The sequence below is a fragment of the Schistocerca americana genome, chromosome 3 (genome assembly GCF_021461395.2).
Source record: "Schistocerca americana isolate TAMUIC-IGC-003095 chromosome 3, iqSchAmer2.1, whole genome shotgun sequence".
NCBI classification, from domain to species: domain Eukaryota; kingdom Metazoa; phylum Arthropoda; class Insecta; order Orthoptera; family Acrididae; genus Schistocerca; species Schistocerca americana.
In genome coordinates this window covers 386,754,057-386,771,989 of record NC_060121.1, presented here as the reverse complement: position 1 = coordinate 386,771,989, position 17,933 = coordinate 386,754,057, and the positions used below count along the sequence as shown (strand labels likewise).

The 17,933-nt window shown below is 42.9% G+C and overlaps 1 protein-coding gene across 1 annotated transcript in view; it reads right to left on the bottom strand.

Annotated features, from left to right (window-relative positions):
* The window catches only part of LOC124606105, a 236,930-nt gene that overhangs the window by 114,025 nt on the left and 104,972 nt on the right, over positions 1–17,933 (bottom strand). The window contains exon 3 of the mRNA XM_047138070.1: positions 6,555–6,815. The gene's annotated coding sequence lies outside the window, so the exon portion shown is untranslated. The remainder of the gene's footprint in view (positions 1–6,554; positions 6,816–17,933) is intronic.

The following is a 17,933-nucleotide window of genomic DNA, read 5'->3' as shown; positions in this document are numbered from 1 at the left end:
ACTTTATTTTTGTGTCACCTGATTTCATTTGTTTCCTAAATTATGACGGTTTCCGAATTCCTCATTTCTGAACTACTCCTGTGCAGTTTTAGCTTGCGCACTTGCTATCGTCAGTATTAATACTACAAACATTAATAGTACAGAAGCTGTTTAAAGATTTAATCGTCACTCCGCAGTCAGTGATCACCGATGAGGAGTTTGTTCAAATGTGTGTGAAATCTTATGGGAGTTAACTGCTAAGGTCATCAGTCAGTTAGCTTACACACTACTTAACCTAAATTATCCTAAGGACAAACACACACACCCACGCCCGAGGGAGGACTCGAACCTCCGCCGGGATCAGCCGCACAGTCCATGACTGCAGCGCCTGAGACCGCTCGGCTAATCCCGCGCGGCGAGTTTGTTCCTGGTCGGTACGACGAAAACCAGTTCCGGCCATTGGTTCATTAGGATGCCGACTTGCTGAACACCTGTTGGCTCAAGGACACCTGTGGCGCTCTTCGTGAGTGCTTTTAACCCAAAAATTTGCAAATGCAGAGCACAGTTAACCCGGCCTTTGCGAAATGCAGTGTCTGTCCACAAATGGTCCATTAAGAAAGCCACTTTTGTTATTTTCATTAGAGAGATAACATATTCGAGTCGAGTATCATACGATGGGCTGCAGAGCAGGATCTGTAACCGCTTTGCACTCGTCTGTGAACCGTTCTTCAGCAGTAATGGCTTTAAGATTCGCTGACTTGTTTAAGAACAGGTATAGCAATTCGCTAGCACAGACAGCAAGGACTGGTTTCAGTAACTTTCGCAACAAGAATGATATGCTAAAAATCTTGTGTGTAATTTACTTCCTTTAGTACAGGCGAATACCAGGACAACCCTTGCAACAAGATCGCTGTCCATCCTTTCCTCAAGCGGTCTTCTCCCTTACTAATATGGCGGTGCAGTATTTGAAGGAAACAAAACTCTTATAATGTGTGAATAAAAGTCATACAGTATTTAAAATTATTAACGAAATAAACAAACTTACAGTATAACATTGTGCTTTCGTAATGTATTCCCAATATATGGCATTAATTAAATTTATTTTTCTGTTGAATAAAACATATTTGTTGGCGTTATATTGGTAACGTTTGACTCGTATAACGTCCTCGAGCTATGCACGTCACGATTTGAGCAGTGCAGTTAAGAAACTCCACTCTGTTTTCTTCCAACCACTAAGCAATGGTCGTTGGTTTTTACGCATAACCATTATTGTACAAAAAAGTATCGACTTTTTTTACCAGGATACGTGAACATCCTGTTCTCTAAAACACTTTCACGATCACCTCCGATCGTTTTGCCTATCATCAGCGATTTTCACGGTCGCCACAACACACTCCAATAAAAATCATCCGCCAGCCATCTGCTACATCAACTGCCACCGATCAGAGTTGGCACATCATGGCTCATGGCTCCAAAAAAATCTGTTCCCGAGCTCTGCATGCACCATGAGTGATGTTTGTATGCATTCTTCGTTTCTTAACAGACCGTTCATTCGTTGATCTTTGCAAATGAGTGTAATGGAAGTTCTCAACAATAGTCGACAAGGGCGCTTAATACCGTGTAGTAGCGTTAGAACTCAGTGGTCCCTATTAGTTAATACACAGCGAGAAGAGCTACGCACTGAAGGTATAGGAACAGTGAAAACTAGATAATCCAGAAACAAACCAGGTCTTTGTATGCACAGCGGTGAGATGATAAACATGTCATATGTCCCAGAATAAGAGACATGCTGCCCGCTATCCGACTTCTATTCGAGTAAGCAGCACATCAGATATGACACGGTGGTTCCGCCTCTTGCGGCCCCGCGCGGCAACTTTTCTCCTGGAAACTTGGCACCACCTCTACGTCGCCTCTTTCAGTATACGTGTAAGGACGGAGAACAAAATAGCAATCTCAAAAAATAGGAAATGTGGTGTAATGAAATTTCGGGAATACATTTGTCTAGGTAACGTTTGTATTAACATTGCAAGATCACAGGTAAATGTAAGGGCGAGATAATCCATTGCAAATGAGAAATGCTGGTGCATTAATGACTGGTATAACAGCCAGCAGCTGAACTCAAGCGAGCAAACGAACACGCATTGTGTTGTTCAGGTGCCGGATGTCAGTTTATGGGATTGAGTTCCATGGCTGTTGCACTTGCTCGGTCAATAGAGGGACGGTTAATACTGGTTGTGTATGACACTAAATTTATCGTCCATTGATGTCTAATATGTGCTCGATTGGAGACAGATCTGGTGATCGAGCAGGGTAAGGAAACGTGCCCACATTCTCTAGAGCACGCTGAGTTACAACAGCGCTACGTGGGCGAACGTTATCCTGTTAGAAAGCACTGCCTGGAATGCTGTTCATAAATGGCAGCACAACAGGACGAATCACCAGACTGACGTACAGTTTTTCAGTCACGGAGCGTGGGAAAACCACGAGAGTGCTCGTGCTGTCATACGAAATCTCAACCCAGACCATAACTTCGAGGTGTAGGTCCAGTGCGTTTAGCACGGAGACAGATCGGTTGCGGACCCTCGTCTGGCCCCCTATTAAGAAACACACGGCCATCACTGGCACCGAAGCAGAACCAGCTTTCATCAGAAAACACAACAGACCAACACCTTGCCCTCCAATGAGCTCTCGCTTGACACCACGGAAGTCGCAAACGGCTGTGGCTTGGGGTCAACTGAATGCACTTAACAGGACGTCTGTTTCGGATCTGTCCTTGAAATAACCAATTTGTAACAGCTCGTTGTGTCACTGTGGTGCCAACTGCTGCTCAAGTTGTTGTTGCAGATGCAGTACAATGCGACAGAGCCATAGCCGAACACGATCGATGGTCTTCCCCCTCGGTAGTGCTGCTTGGCCGTCCAAAGTCCAGTCTTCTAGCGACCGTAGGTTTTCATGACTACCCCTGCATCATACACAGTGGCTACACTCCTGCCAATTATTTCTGCAGTATCGCACATGGTACATCTAGCTTCTCGCTCCCTATTACGTGACTTCGTTCTATATCAGTGAGATCTTGATAATGGTGTCTTTGCCATCTTAAAGGCATCCTTGGCTAACATCAACTCACCACTTCCAATCTCAAAGGTAACTAACGCTCACGACAGTTATAGTATGCATTAAGAGCAAACCTGATATGCATCCCCATAGTGTCGCTCCTAGCGCCGCACTTATGGGACTGGCGCGAAAGTTAAATGGACATCTTTCAGACGTAGAAAATCGCTTACCAACTTTCGTTAATTTCGCGCAACTCCTTCTGGGTATTGTAATTTTTTCCCGTCTGTGTGTTTGCTGTTATTGATAGTTGTAGCAATCGAGGTGTTAGCCACCGGCGCACCTGCGGCAGGGGGGTACTAACGTGCCCTCTTAGCAGTAGGAGATATTTAAAAGTGTTAAACATTTTTGAGTCGCTATTTAGCAACCATTAACTATGAAACCATTAATTAATCAGAGATATTATGCCAATACAGAAACCTACGAGAATTTATTCTAAAGTGCCTTCCCGTATGTGGACAGGGATTTATGATCAGTCATCTTCTAGCTTTTCTTGGAGAGTGTTGCTATTTAGAGATAGCACTTCAGCTCGCTAGACACAGGTCTCATAATAGACCGTGGAGCTGGTAGCCGCCTTCAGGCTGTGTTTGATAAAAGAAACAGGCTTAGTGAGGCCTAATCGAAGTCAATAAAGTGCGTTTTTTTAAATAGTTTTGCGTCCTAGGGTTCGCGGACTGTTGAAAAATAAATCGACAGGGGGTTTGCACTTCTTCGCGTTCAGTTTGAATTTATAATGATACCAGAACACGGAATAATCCTATGCACACCATGATGATTTCAATAATGTCCTAGTTCGTAGTTTCTGAATCTGGGTCGTTACTTCCGAAAGATGTCTTTCCATATGGAAAGTCCGTCATCTTGAGATGGAGACGAGATGTACTACATACGAATTGACTGGGCGTCGTAATCTCTAAGCTTATGTAGGCGGTAGAAGCCATTGCTTCGGGATATAAATATTTAATAGCTGCTGGTACAGAAGGCGCATTTTGTCGGTAGTCGTTGAAGAAGTATAGCTCTTAAAATTGTCGATTATTTGCTTTCCGGTAAAGAGCACGCTTCTCTCGGAGCAAAGTAGATGCTTTTTTGTTTAGTTTTGCGTGAGTGATTTTTCAAATTCCGGGGATAAGACGTGTCGTTAAGTCTGTATATACCGAAGCTGAAATCTGAAATCAGCTCAGCAACCTTGCTATCAAGTGATCCCTAAACATAATGATATTATGTCATCCGATTGTTAACATTTGCGGTAGTAAATTGGGACTTCATTTGCAAAAACCATACCGTTATGATTTTTCACCAGAAAGGTGGTATTTTCTTTACCACACGCGATATTTCCATACCGGCGTCGTTAGATAATCAGTTTGCCGTTTAAAAAGCTTATTTAAATTGCCGCAGTAACACTGAAATAATGATTGGAGTGGTTCATGTGTACTCACTATCACCAGTTATGGTTTTTGGTAAAAATAGTTATCTATTTCGCAACACACAAGTGAAACACCAAGAATGCACACGTATATTTTTAATAACAGTTGCAGTGGAACTGATAAATAGAAATAAAGAAAAGAAAAATTCCTCCAATGTGTATCTATAAATTTTACAGAGTTTACGTTTCATTGTAACCTCCGAGGCGACTGATCCGATGACTATGAACTGTAGTCCTCTTTTATTTTCCTTGAGATTGTCTATGAAGTTTCTAGGCTTCAACTGAAGTCGGAGTATTGACACCGATGAACTTTTCCAGTCAACAAACCTGAATTCGGTTCCTTTCCGAAAATAATTAGATAGTTGTATGTCCTTTTTTTAGTAATCTTGAGGGTCAAAACGAAGCTAGCGACCCTTATTAAGACTAATTTGTAAGCGTAGCAGTTCAGAAAATTGTTTCCAGTCCGCTGATAAACGTTTCCTAGTTAATCTTCGGAGGAATACGTTACGTAATTTGTGTGGCGTGCCGGACATTGCTGAGAGTCTGTGGATTCCGACCGCTTCGCGTCACACCACATCCTCTCCGAGAATGATACGGAGGAACATTTCGATATGAAAGAAAAGTTTTTAAGTTGCGCAAATATTAAAATAATGATGTAATTAATGAAACAGAAAAACCAATTTAGTGACCAATTTATTACCAAACAGCCAGCATCATTTTTATGTCGTGCCACTTAGAGGCGGATGCCTTCATGTCACTCAGAATGCGCTCCAATGACTTTTCAGGGAACCAGAAAGCTAAACTACTGTGGCTTACTTCGAAGGAAGACAAAGTTCTTTTCGCAGCACATTACTACGAAAATTTAGGGAACCAGCATTTATAGCTGGCGGCGGAACAACTCTACTACCGCCAACGTGCATTTCGCGTAAGGACAACGAAGATAAGATAATTAGAGCTCGTACGTAGGTATATAAACACTCGTTTTTTCTCTAGCTCCATGGAACTGGAAAGGAAGAGACCAATACTGATACAACGTACACTCCATCACGCACTATGCGGTGGCTTGCGGGGCATGCATGTAGATGTAGAATCAAGCGTAATTAGCGCTTCAGTCAAGTTAAACTGTTCTTGGAATCCCTGATAACGTACGAAATAAGCTGAGAAACTAAACGACCAAACGGGGACAGTACACAATAGGTATACAGTCCTTCGAATGTCAAAAGGTAGAACATTTTGAACGAGAGACTACGTCGCCATTGTGAACGGAGGAATGGAGCCCTTGGTAATCTTTTTAGAACTGTTAGAATTTCTGAACGTAATGGTTAGAAGTGTTTTAGTAGAACTCTCATTGCTCAGTTTTTCTTTCTTAGCGGTACCGTTCTGACAAAGACTGCTATGAAACCTATCTGGATCCACTGTCAAACAGCTAAGCTCTCCATAAATCTCAGTCAACTATAACCAGAGACTTGGCCGAGCCTTATCAACAATGACGACTGCTTCTGACTTGCCAAACAGACCAATGAAAAATCACTGGCTTCTCAGAGGTCATGAACAGATCTGAATGCACAGAGATGTAATGAACGAACCATCCAATGTTTATTATTAGCTTTATTTGCTGCTGTGTGATAAATTTCCTCCAACTGGGAAGGACAGTTCTACTATACCGTTGCATGTCTTTGGTAAATCATTTCAGCTGAGGATATTTAACACTTTTTGTATGTTTGTAGAGCAAACAAAGAAACTGCAAAGAATATTACTAACCTAAGGCTGCTGTTTTTATGGACATCCACTGGCAAGCAGAGTACTTTACATAAGGTACTTGCAAGATACCTCAGGGTTGAAATTTAAAATGTCTCTACATAGGCTGAGGCAGCCAAGACAGGCCACTCGTCATACATACAGATTCAATAAAAATATCGATTTGCGGTTTTCGCCATATTACAGCGGACAATATAGTAACTTTCTTGGTGTTCGCAAGTAATTTCCGTCGTTCATAGTCGCCGAATTAACAAACACGTATCTTAGGTTATGATTCTTGTGTTACCTGTACGCTTGAAGCCGATCAATCTGTGTTCTGCTGTTGTAGCAGTCAGATGACTTGCTCGTGAAGGTAGTGAGACAGTCAACGTTTGTCCGTCTCGGTGGATGAGCGGTCGGCGCTGCTGATTACTAAGCGAAAAGGCCTGTGTGCGATTCCCGTCCGGGTCGGAGATTTTCTTCGCTCGGGGTCTGGGTGTTGCGTTGTCCTTACGTTCGTGTCGTTAGAAATGACGTTCCACTGGTGAGATCGCTGTATAGGCACAACCTGAAACAATATAAATTGAATAAATAAATACACCCAAACCTCCAGATGTCAGACGCTCAGATCGGTACCAAATGCTGAGTGTCGATAGAGTATCAACCAAAACTTCGACTCAGTTCGTGCTATGTGCTGTCGACAAGTAGAACGTGCGTAAACGATAATTAAAAGTAACACCAGAACCTCGGAGCACAGGAAAGGAGGGATAGTTTTGATGATCCCGCGTGGGTGAGTTGGTAGAACTTGTGGTCGTGGTGCCAAATGTCGCGCGCTCAAACAAAGCCCACTGTTGACAATATGTTTCAGCTGTTCACACGTGAAACTGTTACTTGGGAGAACATTTTCCTGATATGTAAACGGATTTTTCGGAGTTTTTAGCAACGTTCTTTTGGCAGTCTGCTTTCGCTTCGATGGTTGAAAGTAGCAAACTTATAGAATTCATTTGTACAGATAGGTGTGGTGTTCTGTCAGACATGTGCTACAGAACAGACACCACTCGTGATGCAGCAGCTAGTGCATTTTTAGTTTCACTGAATAAACACAAACAATCGCATTAGTAGAATAAAGTAGCACTTGCATCACACATGAGGAACTGTTAATAGTCCAATATAACACCTTCAGCGCGTAAAAATAACAATAAAAAATTGTAATTTTTTTCATTTTGTTCGATGTAGTTCGTTGCGTTTGGTCTGGGCAGACCTCACAAGACATCCGTTCAAGTTGATCGTTGATTCCATGACTCAGTTTTTTTAGTACAGAGAGCACGCAGCGCTCTTTTTTTAAAAAAAATCTCATGTTGTTCGATTTTGTTGGTTGCATCTGCTCGGCGCGGACGTCGTAAGACATCCGCTGAATTCGTCGTTGATCCATTAACTCAGTTTTTTTATTACAGAGGGCAGCTAACCCTCTGACCGAAGATTCTGAGCAACCGTGCCGGCTCTGACCGAAAACGCTGAGCTACTGTGCCGGCTTCATTAGGGTACGAACCCAGTACCCCTGGTACGACGACCGAACGCTCTACCAAATTTCCAACGGAGGCTACACGTATTAACGACAGTTATGCTTTTCCTGTCCACCGTAGTTCTGACGTTAAATTTGATTAACTTTGCGCCCGTTCTACTCGATAAGAGCACACGGTACAAACTAAATCGGAGTTTTGGTTGATACTCTATCTACATACAACGTTTGGAATCGATCTGACTGTCTGACATTTAGAGGATTGGGTGTCAGTCACGATGTATATGACAGTCGAACAAGTGAGTATTGTTTGCGACGAAAGGCGCCAAACTATTAGAGCAGCGGTGAGGATGTACGCTGAAGAGCATCCAGATCGTGCCAAGCACCTACGATCTGTTGTTGCACACATTATAAAAAAAAGCCGTTCTAGAAACTAGAAGTGGGGAGAATAAAATACGCAATGTAAAAAGAAGAGAAATTAGTGAAGGAAATGAAACTAACATTTTAACATCAACAACGCACAGTGCAAATGTCATTAAGAGGCATTTCGGAGCTCTGTGAACATTCCGTTCCATCGCATTTCATCCTCTTCGCATTTCGCTGCATCTAGAAAAGTGTTCCAACATTGGTTACAATTTTCTGACTGTTGCATACCTAAAGTGCTATATGACGCGGCACATTTACGCAAAATTTTGTTTAAAACGGAAGCAGCAGCTACAAACCACGGGCAAGTAAATCTTCGCAGTATACTCTAACCGTCAGTTGAAAATCCACACTGACTCAAAGAAGTTGATAAAAGTAACTCTCTTGGTCTGTCAGCATTTGATGCATCGGTTTCATGACTCACGTAATTGTTCCCTGTTTTATTGACGGGACTTTAAATACATTCAAGTACCTCGAGTTTCTGAGACGTGCTGCCACCGCAGTTATTCGAAGACATCCCACTGGACATTAGACACTCAGTGTGGTACCAACATGACAGATGTCCGTCTCATTCCGCACTCTTACTGACATACCCTCTTAAAGCAACATTTGTTGCAGAGAACTATAACTATCGCTAGTAAACACAGAATGGTCTGGACACTCATTAGCACTTCTGTACTTTTATCTGTGGCTAAATTAAAACAAGAGGTCTATTAAGAAATAATTATCAGTGTCGAGTATTTTGTCCCCAGAATCATTGTAAGGCGTGCAGCAATGCTCAAGATAAATATTTTGAGTACTTGGTCTGACAGCCGTGATAGTAGACACAGGAGCCGTACCCAGGTTACCCGTTTCGTTTCATTTGGTCTAGTAGAGCAGATGTCACTGGAACCTTTCCTCTTCACAGCGGGACGTTCGTTTGCGGAGGTGGTATCTTGCTACTATTTGATTAAGCTCCATACATATTATGTCCTTTGAAGCTTTTTTCAAATGCCACAGAAAAAAGTATAAAGTTGCATTAGAAAAAAAGCACACTCGTCATCGTAATTGAGTGACTATTAACGACAAAAATTACTTGCGAAAGTCAAGAAATTCGCCGTATTGTAAACCCAACCTCGGTGTATTTGTTCACTCTGGATTTATTTCGGGTTTGTTTCAGCTGCCTCAACCTGCATAATTATATAGGTCGTATCCAGCTCCGCAGTCAAATTTTCAGTCACTGATCAGCGATGTTGTTGTCCGCAGCTCGTGGTCGTGCGGTAGCGTTCTCGCTTCCCACGCCCGGGTTCGATTCCCGGCGGGGTTAGGGATTTTCTCTGCCTCGTGATGACTGGGTGTTGTGTGCTGTCCTTAGGTTAGTTAGGTTTAAGTAGTTCTAAGTTCTAGAGGACTGATGACCATAGATGTTAAGTCCCATAGTGCTCAGAGCCATTTGAACCAACCATCAGCGATGTTGTTTGCCAAGTATTTTTTTTTTTTTTTGTAAGGTAGCTTTGTCATTAATAGTAAGTGATTCGTTCTGATAAAACAATTAAATTCGTGAATGTATTGAGGAAAAATCATGTGCACCAGTGAAAATTTGTCGAATACGGTGCGAAATCGAACCAAGAACTTTACGAATATAATACTAGTTCGCTACGTGTTCAGCTACCGTCGAATCTTATCAGTTGATGGACACGTTTTTTGACTAACGGCGTCCGTAAATCTTCTGATCTGTAAAATCCATTGTTTAGAGTTTTGTTAAGAACTACGACGAACTACTTACTGTAGGAAACTGAGGTCCAAGCGCTGACCTATAAATCCTATAAGTATGAGGGAAATCGAAGAGGGCAGAGCAGTCAGTGAGGTATCCTTGTAGAACAACTGCAAAGCTTCCTCAGACATAATTAACGGCTCTCGTCCGACATCAAAGATCGACGGAGCAGCATGCTGACCGCACACCCTTCTATTAATGCCAAGTGTTTGTGCCTGAAGTGGAGGCTGAATCAGCGGTTTTCTGTAAGTCAGTGTCCTACCTGAACCGTATAGCGAGAATACTTCCTTTGGCCTTTGATCGCAGCTCTGCCATTCTCTTTTCAATTACTACAACCAGTATTCTAAAAATAAAAACAGAAATTAACAAGGAAGAACACGTCTGCTCCTAACATCAACAAGCCTGCGAGTAAAGGCATCATTAAAGAACGCACCGAAGGTTGATAAAAGGCTATCAGTCACGCTCCCCTTCGTGCTTACTAGAGCAGAACACGTGCTACAGCTAGTGAAGCGATGTACAACTCTAAAAATACTTTAAGATATCCGCAACAGTACACAGAAACCAGTTTTCACCAGTTTAATTCGTTTCGTTAAAAGAAAAATGGAAATAATTGCGAGTAAAGAAATTATCTGGCGCGTGCCGGCATGATATCTATGTTTTGCTTCTGACTGTGAGTCGCAAGGTCTTGTGTACTGAAGAGAAAATGCGCAGAAAAGAGCAGCTAACGCAATGCAATCTGCCTCACAGCTCAAAGTTTGGTTGCTTTTGTCTTGTTTGTAAGTTTTTAACAGTTGGTTCAAAGGACCCCACAACGATTCTCTTCAGAAGTGTGATATTTATTGCGAACTACTAGTAATACTAGTTGCCTCTGGTTTTCTTCAGAGATGACATAGCCGTTCATCCAGGAGCCTGAGGTGCGAAAAATGAATGTCTATCACGTTTGGACATGGTTCGCTGGTCCCTAAGATATATTATAAAAGTAATTACGGCCATTTTAAACTACCACTTCGCTTCTGTTCTTGGTAGCTTACGGTTCTCAGGAGATGAAAAATGTACATATACGTTTAAAGTTATAAGTCACAATTGTGTTAAAAGCTATATATGTGCTCCATTCTAATTACTTTCCCTCACGCTTCGTAATATTCATCAAACTAAAAGCGTTTGAGTATTAAATAATTGAAGACACGTTTAAACAACTTAAATTGTTATGGGTATTGTGTCTTATCTATAAAGGCAGCTGCTTGAGACGATATATGCTCACACTAATCACGGTAGACAGACGAATTATTATTCAGTTCAGAGATTATGTTTTCTTGCAAGAATTTACAAAATAATTATTTTATCTATTTGCCATGTGCCACTGTGTACTGTTGGCGATGACCATATCTGATATCTCGTCTGTTAAATACGTACGCACATTATAAACTGATGACCATGTCTGTACCGCTTCCAACATTACAAAGTTTTATGATAGGCACATATTGTCCCAGGGTAAACGCCGTTTATGCGTCTTACCATTTGCAAGAAGAACTCAAAAATGCTTTCTCGCCAACTAAAATTCCATGTATCCTATATAAATAACACACGAAATCCCTATACATATAGTGTCAGATCCGTTGTTTAAACTCACGTAAATTTTGGTGTTGTAGAATTTCCCTCTTTTGCTTTTATGCGATGTAATAGCTGACATTCGTGAAGGAGAATCATACAAATTTGTGGTTGTTGTTTGTCTTCTAAAATCGTCCCTCCTGACATTATCGATAGTGCTGCATTTAAAGAAGACACTATCTTATTAGGTAGAAGTCAGCTGTAAATCATATCCGTGAGTGCAAATGTTGTAGGACAGCTCTGTGAACTGTGACAGTTTCACATCGTCTTAACACTACGCCATAAAGAGACGGAACATTACTGAAGTATGGCAGTATCATGCGAAGTATGCAGTGGAGTCATTATCGAAAGTATCATTTCGGAATTTTCTTTAAGTTACTCAGCAAAATCAAGGAACGTATGAGTCGAAAGTTTCAATCTGCGAGGACCTCTCCTTCTTTCCAACCACCACAGTCGCGCTCTTGCATGTTTCTATCAACTATCAGTTCTTGGAGGATGGATACAGAGAGGAACGACTCGATCACAGTCTATGCATTGTTCCACAAATATTGTTTCACTCTGTTACAGATCGCACGCTATTTGGCGGTTAGTGGACCGAGGTTGCGCTGCTAACACCACTGGAACACCGACCACTGATTTCGATAAGTAGTACTCTCACCTGACGAAGAATCTGAATAAGCACAGTAGCGAGACTAATAGCCTATATCTGTCAATACCTTTCCCTTAACATCCAAACTGCTCACGGGGCTGTCTCGCATAACATTCTGGACCTGAGAGGAATGATATGGCGGAAATACACTGTCCAGTCACAATAACGTTACCACCTTTCAAAAGCAGGGACAAGTACATTTCGCAGCGCGGACAGGTGCAGACTTCTAACTAAGGTACAAGCATATGGGATTGGTTGCCAAGTATGTGAGTGGCTCGAAGACTTCTTAAGTAATAGAAGCCAGTACGTTGTCCTCGATGGTGAGTGTTCATCGGAGGTGAGGGTATCATCAGGAGTGCCCCAGGGAAGTGTGGTAGGTCCGCTGTTGTTTTCTATCTACATAAATGATCTTTTGAATAGGGTGGATAGCAATGTGCGGCTGTTTGCTGATGATGCTGTGGTGTGCGGGAAGGTGTCGTCGTTGAGTGACTGTAGGAGGATACAAGATGACTTGGACAGGATTTGTGATTGGTGTAAAGAATGACAGCTAACTCTATATATACTATATATAGATAAATGTAAATTAATGCAGATGAATAGGAAAAAGAATCCTGTAATGTTTGAATACTCCATTAGTAGTGTAGCGCTTGACACAGTCACGTCGATTAAATATTTGGGCGTAACATTGCAGAGCGATATGAAGTGGGACAAGCATGTAATGGCAGTTGTGGGGAAGGCGGATAGTAGTCTTCGGTTCATTGGCAGAATTTTGGGAAGATGTGGTTCATATGTAAAGGAGACCGCTTATAAAACACTAATACGACCTATTCTTGAGTACTGCTCGAGCATTTGGGATCCCTATCAGGTCGGATTGAGGGAGGACATAGAAGCAATTCAGAGGCGGGCTGCTAGATTTGTTACTGGTAGGTTTGATCATCATGCGAGTGTCACGGAAATGCTTCAGGAACTCGGAAGGGGGGGGGGGGGGGAGTCTCTAGAGGAAAAAGGAGGCGTACTTTTCGTGAATCACTACTGAGGAAATTTAGAGAACTAACATTTGAGGCTGACTGCAGTACAACTTTACTGCCGCCAACTTACATTTCGCGGAAAGACTACAAAGATAAGATAAGAGAGATCAGGGCTCGTACAGAGGCATATAGGTAGTCATTTTTCCCTCGTTCTGTTTGGGAGTGGAACAGGGAGAGAAGATGCTAGTTGTGGTACGAGGTACCCTCCGCCACGCACCGTATGGTGGATTGCGGAGTATGTATGTAGATGTAGCTGTAGATGTAGAGGAGAGTCAGTGAGGTTCTGGAAGATACCGCCAGGGATGTGGTGCCATGCCATCTCCATTACCGTGGTCAGCTGCGCTAGGTTTATCGGTCGAGGATCCATGGCGCGTACAGCCCGATCAAGGTGGTCCCACAGATTCTCGACTGGGCTTAAATCCGAAAAATTTGGTGCCCATCTTGATGCTCTTCGAACCACGAACGTACACTGTGACACGTCGCATTGTCCTGCCGGTAGATGCCATCGTGCGGAGAAAACCAAACTGCATGTGAGGATGGACGTGGATATATGCACACTTGTGTTGATTCATTGTGCTTTCCAGAACGACGAGATCACGCAGGAAATGTCCTCTGGTCTGGATTTTTCCAACGACTGTTGCAGGATGTTTATGCTGTATACGCCAACGGCCATCTATCTGGTGGCAGATAAAACGTGATTCATCTCAAAACGCCACCTGTCGCCACTCAGTGGGCGCCCAGTTGCCTTCGTCGCCGGTGAGCAGCAATCAGCATGGGTACATGATCCAGGCGCCCGTTACAGAGGCCCATACGCAGCAACGTTCGCTGAACAGCTGTCGAGGAGACATTGCTGATAGCTCCTTAGTTCATCTGGGCGGTCAGTTGCTCAACAGTTGGACGTCTATTAGTCCGTACACATCTCCGCAACCATCGCTCACCCTTGTCATCTATGGTACTTGGGGCACCAAAGTTGCCATGGAGCCCGTTTCGGATAGCGTCATTGTGCCGTGCATGGTATACTCTAACCACGGCGGCATGCAAGCAGTTCACAAACTTCATCGTTTTTTAAATGCTTTCACCCTTGACGCGAAAGCCAATGATAGTGCCCTTCTGGACGTCAGAGAAATCTCTCTGTTTCGACATTGCGACAGCGAAGGCACTGTGTCCCGTGTCCCCCGGCACACTTTACATACCTTCCACTGCTAATGCTGCCACCTGCCGTCTGTGAGTGGTTATTGCACGCTGACGTCGAAAATAGGTGGTGGTCACATTAATGTGACTGGACCGTGTCAATATCTACAGCCTATTGTGTAAATGTTATTATGTCTTCTCTGTCAAGGTACCAATGCCTAGACAAACAATGGCTGGACACCTCGAAAATACGCTGAGGACATGCGTAGTGTGACAGCATAAACACCTTGACCGAAAGCTACCACTATGATATTCCGTTATCTACATGCCTGTGCCAATTTTTTTTAATTATCTAAATTTTTTTGAGTTATCAGTCTTGTGACAAGTTCGATGCTACTCACCACGAATTCATTTCCTGTGCCTTCTCTTCATCCCAAAATAGTATTTGCACCCTACGTTTACAATTATTTGTTGTACGTATTCAATCTCTTTCTTCCTATGCAGTTTTTACCCGCAGAGCTGTAGTGGAATGACAGCAGAACGATTGGTGGTCAGATTGACTCGGGATAACCATGTGGTACGGGTCGATTTAGGACTACACCACTAGAAGATTGCAGGATTGTTCGACAGATTTTGGCAAGCAGACGGACAAAACTCGGGCAGAGGTTACAATCGGAAAGTAACCACGATCCTTCACGGACAGATTACAGTAAGCTGGGTTGAAATTTCGAGTTGCCACGCATCGTTTACCACTGACATCATACTGATGACAACAGAGACCTGCATACTGTGCAATCTGAGTCAACTGGGACATCGAGTGGCATTCGTAGTGTTGAGCGACGAATCTCTTTTGTATATCGTGGTCAGATAGATGAAGAGGTAACAGTCGGCGACCTAGTGGAAGATCACGGGAAAAGCGATTCTGAAGGCCCAATGCCCTACAGCGCACAGGATTGTATTGGGGGGTAGGGGGAAGAAATATCAGGCAATAGGACTGTTTTCATAATTCTTGAAGGACGGCAGAATGCTCGCCAGTATGTGGCAAGACTGCCAAATCCAGTTGTCACATCTTCACGAACAGCGAATCCTGATTATCGAAAATCCGGATAATCCAGAAATATTCTATTAAATATAAAAACTCTAATATGTACTACAACATACAAACTTTTTATTTTGTCTTAGCAACGAACTTTTCTGGCACTTAAACTCTAGTTACTGTATTCTACCCATGTTTATTTACAGAAATATTGTGTTTAAGACTCGTGTAGCATTTGAGAGCGACATGGACGTTTCGGTAACAGTTCGGGCAGAGTTTCTTCTGAATGTCGTTATAGATAAACCACCTGTTTTTCCAGCTATGACGTTGCCACTTGACGTAAAATGACCATGAAATTAGTTTTTAAAAATGCCGATGTCCATTACTCTGTACTACTTTGTGATTTGTAGACAACCGACAAACAAGACTGATTAACGCGTTTATGATGATAGAAAAAAGTTTTTCGCTGTTCATGCAGTCAACGGAGCCCATTCCCAGCGCAAAGGGGAGCCGCCCCCCAGCTCTCAGAGAAAGGAAAAAATATAGTGCAGTCAGGAGTTTTTCATTCTAGAAAATTATTTAAAAGTTTGTATTATGTGAGTTTTTAACAGGACCGGAACTGGCACTTTTTTATGGCTACTTCCAAGCCGTTGTTGGTCTGCCAAAATATTAAAAATACTCCATACCATATCGGTTTCAGCCTCCCGCCCTTCAGACTATCGTATGGGCGCCTTTGCATGCAGTCGAATTCAGCATAAGAAACGACGTTTTAATTTATTACTTCTTTACTGCCGGCTCTATTCGTAACACAGTTTGCACACAGTACCGCCACACACATACCACTAAAGATACCCGCAATATTTTATCATTGTAGGATACATAGTTCATGGGATATGACGTCATCATATTTTTGCCTAAAATGGATCACAAAGGACAAGGACTATACTCAAGCAGCGTTTAGGAATGAGAGCGCTTAGGGACTACCAACAAATTTTAAGCATAATTTCAAACTTTTCCTACATTTTTTTCTCGTTTACTTGCTTAAAGTAAAATATTTAACACATTACCTCATTTGTAAAGTAATGAGAGGTTTGAAGCTGTTATATAAATGGGTGTTCGATTCTTTAAATAATCGGATGTTCACTGGTAATAAAGATTGCAGGACTCCGTCACGGTACAAGTACCTGAGCATGGCTCTTTCAAGAGAGCTTTTAATCGGTCTTTATTCTTAAGAATCTAAAACGTTCCCCTTCACGATTTTAAGTAATGGAAGTGGAACATCACAGCCGTATTTTCAAAGTATTTATTATTCAGTTTCAACGCTACATTTGCGTCATCTTCAGGTCCTACTATAAAGCAAGTAAGTACTTGCAGTCATTGGTTGATGTGTCACAGGACCCATACCGTAACTAGGTACCATGGACCACTGTTGATCAGGAGTGTACCTTCCGAAAGTGTAGTCACCAGGGACCGCGGACTGGGTGTAATGGTCCGCCATGCAACAGGAGTGTATATTTTGAACTTGTAGTATCTCGGGCAGTTCGGAATTTACACTCCCGATGAGTAGCGGTTCACGATATCTAGTTATTGTATGGGTCCTACGATACACGAGCTAAAGACTGGAAGTTCCAATTTGGTTTACAGTAGGACCTGAAGATGTCGCAAGTGCAGCGTTGAAACTAGTCATTTCAGTAATAAATACTTCGAAAATACGGCCATGGTGTTCCACTTCCAGTACTTAATACTGTCAGCCGCAGTCGCATGCCCATAAGAATGATAGACTTTCATTCATTATCTTTGGATGTCCTTCTGACAACAAAATATTCGCATCTATGAGAGTTCCCTGTTTAGTAATCGTGGCAAAACGGTGTATTCATATCTATGAGGACCGTTGGTCAGTTCCCAATTGAGCCAACCGAATTTAGCTTTTTTCCGTGGTTTATTAGAGTAGATTAAGAAAAATATTGATATAGCTCCTTTGGAAAGGACACGACGGACTACCTTCTCCATCTGTGAAAGACTTAGAAACGAATCCGGAGCAGTATTTGCGTCTGTGATGTAAACGAACGGTGCTGATTTTCCTGGAAGACTCATCCATAACAACTATTTCGAAAAAATCGCCGTATCCAGTGGCCGCCGGTTTGTCGGCGGGTGCAGCGCTTATGCGGGGCCTTGCAGGCGTGCTGACCCTTGATAGCGGGCGCGTGCTCGCCGAGTGATGACCCCGGACTGGCTGTTGCGTCGCGTGCCGGCGGGATGCGGCCAGATATGTGAGGCCGACCCCGGAGGTCGCGGCCCGAGGTCTCTGCCAACGGCGCAGCGAACCCTGAAGCAGGCGACGCTTCTGTTTGGCGGTTAGCTGTGACTCCATTGACCTACAACAGCTTGCTTGAGATACCACTGGTTAACCGCGCAATAAACTCTGTTTCGGAGCGGGCAGCAGAGGGCTTGACGAATGTTATTTTTGCTTCCCTGATACCACAGGTAGTCATAAAGCTTTGATTACCACTTCGATACAATAGAGTTACATAATCAAGTT